The sequence below is a fragment of the Marmota marmota genome, unplaced genomic scaffold (genome assembly GCF_001458135.2).
Source record: "Marmota marmota marmota unplaced genomic scaffold, marMar, whole genome shotgun sequence".
Lineage (NCBI taxonomy): Eukaryota > Metazoa > Chordata > Mammalia > Rodentia > Sciuridae > Marmota > Marmota marmota.
The window spans coordinates 474741-482782 of NW_026000316.1; positions in this window are offsets into that span (position 1 = coordinate 474741).

Consider the following 8042-nt stretch of genomic DNA (forward strand, 5'->3'; position numbering starts at 1 on the left):
AATTTTATTCTTGATTTCTTCTTTATTTCATTGGTTATTCAAGACCAAATTTTAGACTTTTTAATGTATTTTAGATTTTTCCAAATTTTAAAATTATTTATTTCTTGTTTTATTTCAATGTGGTCAAATCATATTCCATGATTTGAATTTTTTTAAATTGATTGAGTCTTGTTTTGTGGCCTACCATATGATCTATCATAGATAATATTCCTACCATATGGTCTATCATAGATAATACCCCATGTGCTAATGAGAAGAATAAGCATTTTACAGCTATTGATTAAAATGCTAGTTAGATGTTTATAATTCCATTTGGTCTACTATGTAATTTAACTTTGCTGTTTCTTTGTTGATTTTGCTGTCTGGATGACCTGTCCATTGCTGAATGTAGGATGTTAAAAGTCCCCCTACTATTATTGTACTGAAGTCTATATATCCCTTTAGATTTAAAAATATTTGCTTTATATATACATATAGGATGCTTATATATTTAGAATTGTTATTTCCTCTTGTTGAATTGACCACTTCACCATTATATAAGGAACTTCCTTGTCTTCTTTTTACTGCTTTTGATTTAAGGTATATTTTAATTGGTATATATAGGGCTACTCCTGCTTTCTTTTGGTTTTACTTTTACATGAAATGTTCCTATTCCTTTCTTCACTTTCAGTCAAATGTGTGTCCTTAGAGGTAAAATGAATTTCTTATAAACAGTTTACACTTGGTTCTTATTTTTATCTATTCCATCACTCTATATCTTTAAATTGGGAAATTTAATCCATTTATGACATTTATTGATAGGTAAAGTCTTACCACCATCATTTTGTAACTTTTTACTAATTTTATTATAGAATTTTATTCCTTCCTTCCTTCCTTCCTTCTTCCTCTTTCAGTGCCTCTCTTTGTGCTTAAATGACTTACTTTAGAAGTTTTTATTTCTTGTTTATTATTTTTGGTATGTCTATTATACATTGTCTGCTTTGTGGTCACTTTGAGGATTACATAAACATCTTTTGATTATAACACTATATTTTTAAATGATAGCAACTCATCATGACTGAAATAATAACAAAAGAAACAAAAGAAATAGAATATATTCATGAAAAAGTTTACACATGCCCTCTATTCCTTCCCACAGTTTGAATTTTAAATGTTTTATTGTACATGTTTATATATTGTCTCTCTTCATTTGTTAATGCGGTTATTTTAATTGTTTTCTTTTAATTCTTCATACTAAAGAAATGAATGGTTTGCAATATTTGAGCATTCTGAAATTGAATAGTCTTACCAGTGAGCATTAGATCTTCTGATATTTTCTTTTTACTCATTAACATATCTTTCAGTTTGAAAAACTTCCTTTAGCATTTCTTGTAGGATAGCCCTGGTGGTGACAAATTCTCTCAGTTCTGTTTGCCTGAAAATATCTTTATCTCTTCTTTACTTGTGAAGGATGGTATTACTGGGTACAGTATGCTTGGTTGGCAGTTTTCCTTCAGTACTGTGAAAATCTCATGTCATTCTTTCCTGTAAGGATATTGCTGAGAAGACTGCCACCCTACTATCTTATTTCTTTTCCCCTACAGCCCTGTGGATCTTCTCTTTGTTTCATGTTGAGAGCTTAATTTTAATGTGCCTTGGGGGTAGGCTTAGTTAATTTAAATTTGGCTGATTACCTTTGACCTTCCCATCCTCATCATTTGTATCCCTCTTTAGGTTTGGAAAAATTTCCAATTATCAGTTTAATCAAGCTTTCTACGCCTTTGGCATTCTCAAGAACTTTGAATCCTAACAATCCAAATATACGTTCTTTTAATGCTGTCCTCAAAGCTCTGTAAGCTTTCTTCATTCCTCTGCATTTTAATTTTATTTTTATTATTTTATTTTCCTCCTCTAACTGTATTTTCAAAAAACATGTCTTGAGAACACTAATTCTTTCTTCTGTAAGACCTTCTTGGCAATTGATACTTTCTATCATGTTTTTAATTTTGCTTAGTGTATTTTCAGGTCAAGTTATTTTTGTTTAACATTTTTTAATTGCTTCCATCTTTCTGTTAATTTTCTTTGTCAGAGTATTGGATCATTTCTCTTGTGTTTTCTTGAAGCTTGTTGATTTTCCTTAAGACAGCTGTTTTAAATTCTCTGTTGGAGAGATTATCCATACCGGTAATCATCTGGTCAGTTTCTGGAGACTTATGTTGGTGCCTAATGAGTGAAGATATGGTTCTCTGAAAGTTCTTGATGCTTAATGTATGATGAAATATGCACATTGAAGAATTAGGCATTTATTTCAGTCTTTGTTATATGGCTTTTTAAAATGCCTGTCTTTTCTGTAATTTTACGTAGCCTCCTCATTTTCTCTGAGTATTCACTTCCACTACTTTCACACTGGATGGTGCTCAGGTCCAGGTTTGCCTACAATCTGTTATTGGTGTGTTGTCACTATCTTACCACTAGAGGGCAATCCAAGCCCAGGTTTTCCCCAAAGGTACAGTTAGTATGTTGCTGAGAATGAATCAAAGTACCTAAACAGATAATCTATCCCCACAATTTTCTCCCTGGAGTTGGGGTGGGCCTAGATACCTTCTAAATAGTCACTGGCTTCTGGTCAGGCATTGCAAAATTCTACCTTGCCCTGAGCAGTTTTACCACGGAGGAACCAGTGCCAGGCTTCTATGCCAACATGTACATACTGATACCAGAGAGCCAAATCACACCCTGAGCCGTCAGCCCACCTACAGCACTGGGTAGGACAAAGATCCACACATCTATTGGCTGCCTATTCCTGAGAGGGAACAGTGACCCAAGATGGCTACAACCAGTCATGAGTGATGCTGACTAGAATGGAAGTCTGATATATTAGGGCCACATGTCTTCTTCTTGCACTAGAGTTATTCCAGAGGCTCTGCCTACAGGCAGGCCTGGAGAGTAAAGTTATTAGGATCTGCCCAGTGTTAGGTTTTCCCAGTCCAATACTCAGTTCCAGAGAAAAGTTTGTGCTTACTACCTTGGCCTACCCCTCAATGAATGGGGTCTTGGCCATACAGACTGATACTAAATTGGTTCATGCCAGAGTCTCATAGCCACAAAAGCCTGCACATTCTCAAGGGGACACTGAGGCCCATGCCACAACCAGCAGTGATACAGGCTGAAACATGGGTCTGTTGCACTGGGGCACAAGTCTCTTCCTGGTCCTGGAGGCAGATCTAGAGGCTCCTTCAGCCAACCCTGGCCGGAAGATAGCCGTACTATCCCAGGTTAGGGAATAGTTTGTAGAGATACTCCCTTGGCTACCAAGGCTATAACACTAAGCTGAGTAGCATCTGAGTCTCGCCCACAGGATCAGTGTGCAGTCCTGTGTGTATGTATATGTGTGTGTTTGGGGTTTGTGTCAGGTTCATTGAAATTCTGGCAATATGCAGGCTGAAAGTTGAATCTGGCTAACCAACACATAGGTTGGTTAACCTGACACTGGTGCAGGTCTAGAGTCTCAGTTTATGAGTTCAGGGCCTGGCCATGGAGAGTTTGGTTTGTACCAGGTGCTCACCATGGCAGGCCTGGCACTTAGCTCCAAGACAAAGTTCTGTGCTAGATTTTGTGCACTCCCCATTTGGTATAGTTTTGCTTCTTCCTCCGTTGCATGAGGTTGGGGAGGCAGTAGTAGAGGTATAGTTAATGCCATTCTAGGAGTTAAGTCCATGGGCATTTTATTAGACAAAATAAATGATTCTGATATGGCAAGACTTTTAGCATTTGGAAAACGTGCCTCTAAGCCATGGTACTCACATGCTAGGGCCTGTGAAGTCTTTAGGGTGAGCCTGAGAAAGGGTTGGGAGCAGGTCTTAATGAAAGACAAGTCATCTTGTTGTATGGAAATACCTTAGTTTATTTATCCATTCATCAGTTGATAGACATTTCCAACTTGAGGTGATTATAAATAGAGTTATTATAAACTTTGGTGTATAAGTTTTGTGTGAAAAATGTGTTTGCATTTCCCTTGAATATACCTTCCCAAAAAAGAGCCATCACACATAGTATTAATTTAAGAGATGCATTAGGAAAAAGATACTGAAAGTGGCAACCGAAGGGGATTATTCATTCTTCCTCCTAGGCAAAGTAAAAGTACTGGAAGTAAATCTATGTTTAGTGTTTTGAGGAACCGCCAAAATATTTTCCAACTATCAATATGTGAGGGTTTCAATTCCACTACATCCTTGTATAAACTTGGTATAAACTGTATTTTTTATTACAGCCATTTTAGTGGCTAGGAAGTGATTATCTCTTTGTGGTTTTGATTTAGAGTTCCCTGATGAATACCGATGTTGAGTATATGTTCTTCTGCTCACTGGTCATGTGTGCACCTTTTTTTGTAGCAATATGTATTAAAGTCTTTTGCCCGTTTTTAAATTTGATTATATTTTAATTGATGAGTTATAGAGATCCTTTTTGTTGGTTCCTTTTAGTTATACATGAAGTAGAATCAATTTTGACAAATACACAAGCATGAAACACATCTTGTTCTATCTGATTCAGTCCCTGGTACTTCCCCTTCTCTTCACCTCCCCCAAACCCCTGCTCCCTTTGGTCTACTGATCTTTCTGCTATTCACCCATAGTTATTTTAAAAATTAATTTATTGTGAATGTACACAATGGTGTGACACACTGTAGTATATTCATGTATGTACATAGGAAAGTTATGTCAGATTCATTCCATTATCTTTCCTTTTTCCATTCCTCCTCCCTTCCCTTCATTTTCCTTTGTCTAATCCACTGAACTCCTATTCTCATTTTTATACCCCCTTTATTGTGGGTTAGCTTCTACATATCAGAGAAAACATTCAACCTTTGACTTTTTTGGGACTGTCTTATTTCACTTAGCATGATAGTCTCCAGATCCATCCATTTACTGGCAAATGTCATTCTTTATGGCTGAGTAATATCCCATTGTGTATATATACAACATTTTCTTTACCCATTCATCTGCTGAAGTGCACAATGTTGGCTCCATATCTTAACTATTGTGAATTGTGCTGCTATAAACATTGATGTGGCTGCATCACTATCATATGCTGATTTTAAATCCTTTGGATATATATTGAGGAGATAGATAACTGGATCAAATAGTGGTTTTATTCCTAGATTTTGGGGGAATCTCCATATTGCTTTCCAGAGTGGTTGGACCAATTTTCAGTCCCACCAGCAATGTATGAGTGTTCATTTCCCCCCATATCCTTGTCAACATTTATTGTTACTTTTATTCTTGATAATTGCCATTCTGACTGCAGTGAGATGGAATCTCAGTGTAGTTTTTCATTTGCATTTCTCTAATTGTTAGAGATGTTAAACATTTTTTCATATATTTGTTGAATGTTCATATTTATTCTTTTGAGAAATGTTTTAGTTCCTTTGCCCATTTATTGATTGGGTTGATTTTTGGTGTTAAGTTTTTTGAATTCTTTGTATATTCTCCGTATGAATGTCCTATCTGAAGAGCAGGTGTCAAAGATATTCTCCCATTCTGTAGGTTCTCTCTTTATGCTTTTAATTGTTTCCTCTGCTGTGAAGTAGTTTTTTAATTTGATGTGATCTCATTTATTATTATTATTTTTAATTTTACTGGTTGAGCTTAAGGAATCTTGTTAAGGAAGCTGGTTTCTGAGCCAATATGTTGGAGTGTTGGGCCTACATTTTATTCTAGCAGGTGCAGGGTTTCTGGTTTAATTCCTAGGTCTTTGATCCACTTTGAGTCTTGTGCAGAGTAGAGATGGGGTTTAATTTCATTTTGTTACATATGGATTTCCAATTTTCCCAGCACCCTTTGTTGAAGAGGCTATCTTTTCTACAATGTATGTTTTGGCACCTTTGCCAAGTAGGACAAGTGGGTTTGTCTCTGTGTCTTCTATTCTGTTCCCTTGGTCTTCATGCCTGTTTTGGTGCCAATATCATGCTGTATTGGTATTGTGATACCTCCTGCTTTGCTTTTATCAGTAAGCACTGCTTTGGCTATTCTAGGCCTCTTATTTTTTTCAAATGAATTTCGTGGCTACATTTTCTATTTCTATGAAGAATGTCATTGGTATTTTGATGGGAATTTCTTTGAATCTATATAGTGCTTTTAGTAGTATGTGCATTGTGATAATATTAATTCTACCTATCCAAGAACATAAATATAAGTACATAATGATCTATATGTTTATTGTTCTGCTGGTAGCATACAAATATTTCTTATTGTAGCTTTTGAAATTGGGAAGGGTAAATACTCCAATTTTGTTATTTTTCAATGTTGTTTTTGACCATCTCTGATCTCTTTTTATTCCCAAGTGAATCTTGGTGTTATCTTGGCAATTTCTACGAAGTGTTCAACCAATGCTGATAAGCAGGAACTTCCTCTACCAAGCTCCCACAGTTCCACTGTTAGTACTGCTTAAATCCATTACTTCCAATGCTCCTAGAGGGATCCAAAGTGCTTTATTTACTACCAAATATACAGTCCTCTTACATATATCCTATGACCTATTTTTCTTTGGTTGCCTCATTTTAATGTTTCACTATTTCACATTATATACTTTCTTTATGCTATCTCTGTTTTCTGTTGTTTATTGTCAACCTCCATCTATAATCACATGGGAATAGGCTGTTGTGTATAGCAACTTTATATATTTCATTCAAATGCTGCTTTATCCCCATGCCTAGATAAGTCTTCACACAAATGAGACTGAGAATAATTTTGAATGAACAAATAAAAAATCTTTTTAAATTGACTTCTGGATTCCAGAGAGAATGGACACATAACTTTCTTGTAGCAAGTTAATACATTATGTATACTATTTATTAGGAGACTGAAACCAAATAGTCTTTCCCATAAAACCTCCTGACAAATGGGCTGGTTGAAGGTATTAATTCAGACAGCCGCCTATAGGCGACAAAAAACAATTTGAGCTGGTGTTATCAGAGTATACACTCTCACAGTTCCAGCTTGAGGGGCTTGCCAATGTTCATTTGAGTATCCAAAGTTCAAGGCTACTTCTCACAACCTTGCTAATGTCAAAGCTTCCCACGTGATCTTAGAATTGTCGTATGGTCTCTTGGACAAAGCTCTTTCATTAACATTTAGATGGACAGAAGCAAAGGCAGTTGGCTAACAAAAGTGCTTGTTTTGCATGGTGCATTCCTATGAAGCCCCTCAGGGCCTCTTTTGCAGACCATGACAAGTCTCTACTTGGATAAAAACCAGCAAGTCGATGGCAAGAATTCTTATCCAACGCCATGAGTGACAATTAATTTCATTAAATAAATATGATTCAATAGATCAAAGCAGAAAAAATCATCCTTTTTTACCTACACTTAACCTTTAAATATAATTAAAAGAATTATTTTCCTGTTTCTTAGGAAATCTTGGTCATATCTAGCAGCTTTTGGGGTTCTTTTCACATGTGAGAATAGTCTGGTTTTTTTTTTTGTCATTTTAAAGTTACATTAAATGTAATGTCAAATCAAATCCTTAATTAGTTTGAAAGTTCTTTTTTTCCCCATCTAAATGAAATTTTGTACCATTTTATCAACATTTTCCCATATCAGTCTGGATGCCTCAGGCAAAGAACTCCACAGTTTAGAGGAAGGATAAAATTGTCTTCTTTACTCTTTTCTTTCTCTATCTTCTTCCCTAGTCACTATTCCTCCTGGAAATTACATGAATAGAAGGAAGAGAGGAAGAAGAGTTAAGGAACAAAACAGGCCATGGTAACTGGCAGTTGTCATCAAAAACCAGGACCTTCAATATAGCAGATAAAATATTGAGGATTCATCTGTTAGGGTGCTTAAGCAGGTTTCTTGGTGATCCTTCTCTGGGAATATCTGACTATGAACTTTGCCCCCTTCATCTGTTGCTTTTAAGATCCCATTTAACCCCTAAGATTCTGATGGATTCCTGTCCTCTGGGGTCTTGGTGTTCTCTAGACAGTCTTCTTGATGTGGTTCATTTTAATATTACCCCAGAAGAGCCCCCTTCTCTTGGAATTGCACGTAGTATGCAGGATAACTCATA